Source organism: Hibiscus syriacus, unplaced genomic scaffold (genome assembly GCF_006381635.1).
Source record: "Hibiscus syriacus cultivar Baekdansim isolate YM2019G1 unplaced genomic scaffold, ASM638163v2 tig00003507_pilon, whole genome shotgun sequence".
Taxonomy (NCBI): domain Eukaryota; kingdom Viridiplantae; phylum Streptophyta; class Magnoliopsida; order Malvales; family Malvaceae; genus Hibiscus; species Hibiscus syriacus.
Genome location: NW_024061975.1, coordinates 53005 through 54335, shown reverse-complemented (window position 1 = coordinate 54335; position 1331 = coordinate 53005). Strand labels below are relative to the sequence as shown.

The 1331-nt window shown below is 36.8% G+C and overlaps 1 non-coding gene across 1 annotated transcript; it reads right to left on the bottom strand.

Moving 5' to 3' along the window:
• Nucleotides 1-907: 907 nt before the first annotated feature.
• LOC120178939 lies at nucleotides 908-1014 on the bottom strand. The gene has a single exon (XR_005521568.1). It is a non-coding gene; the product is annotated as a small nucleolar RNA R71 (small nucleolar RNA).
• Between the last annotated feature and the right edge of the window lie 317 nt (nucleotides 1015-1331).

Here is a 1331-nt window from a genome sequence, read left to right as displayed (position 1 = left end):
TTCGATAGTTGACCAATTGCTTTATGGAATGCTATAGCATGAACTGGTATCTTTTGTTATTGATTTCATTACTTTCTTTTTAGCATCTCAAATCTTTGGTAAATCTTACTCTTGAAAACTCTAATGAAAACACTTTGCTCCTAGTGGGTTTGACATCCATAGCATTAATTGTTACCACTTTATTGCTTGATTGATATGTATACTTGTGTTAAATGCTATAGCATCTTACGTAGCATCAGGTTTTTAGTACCATTGTTGGGGAGCATCGGCTTGATTTAGAGTTCTTTTAATTTTTCTTACTTGTTTGTTTTTTTTGCACATATTCTTAGTCTCTGTTTTTGCTAGTGTATTCCCTAGAAGCAACAACGATTTAGAGTCTTTTGATCCAAAGATTGAAAGAACATTTTACAGACATCGCCGTGAAGCTGCTATGGTTGGACGAGGGAATGATATTTTACCCTCGTCGCAGAATGAAGAGAAAAATGAGTTGCTAACTGGCATTGGATCTGGGCAACCATATTAGAATGTAGATGATCGTAACCACCCTATTCATGAGTATGTGTTGCCAACACTGGATGCTCTGTATCTGGGCATTCTAAGGCTATTTATTAATGCTACGAACTTTGAATTAAAGTTGGTTATGTTCCAAATGTTGCAATCTATGGGGTAATATGGAGGTTTTGTTACTGAAGACCCTAGAGCCCATTTGAGAGCTTTTATGGAGACTTACAATTCTTTTATTCAACAAGGTGTTTTGGAGGAGGCACTAAAGCTGAAATTATTTCCTTATTCATTGCGTGATAAAGCACAAGTTTAGTTGAGTTTACTACCACCAGGTGCTATAGTATCCTGGAATGAATTAGCTCAGAAGTTCTTATTGCGATTTAACCCGCCGAATATGAATGCTAATCTTCAAAATGATTTAACTTCATTCAAGAAGTTGGACAATGAAAGCTTGTATGAAGCGTGGGAAATATTTAAAGATTTGCTGTGGAAGTGTCCTATGCATGGATTTCCACATTTGACTCAAATGAAGATGTTTTATAATGGGTTAAATATTCACACTTGAATGGTGGTTGATGCCTCTGCAAACAGAGCTTTCCTGTATAAGACATACAATGAAGCGTATGATATCCTCAAGAGAATCTCCACCAACGATTGCCAATACCCTAATATGCGCAGTATGTTTGGTCGGCGTGGTGCTACAGCAATAGACTCGGAATCTTTCAGCTCATGGCATCTCAGATTTTAGCATTTCTTATCACTTGCGTATATTGTGGCGATGACCATAATTTTGATGAATGCCCTCAAAATCCGGAGTCTATATATTA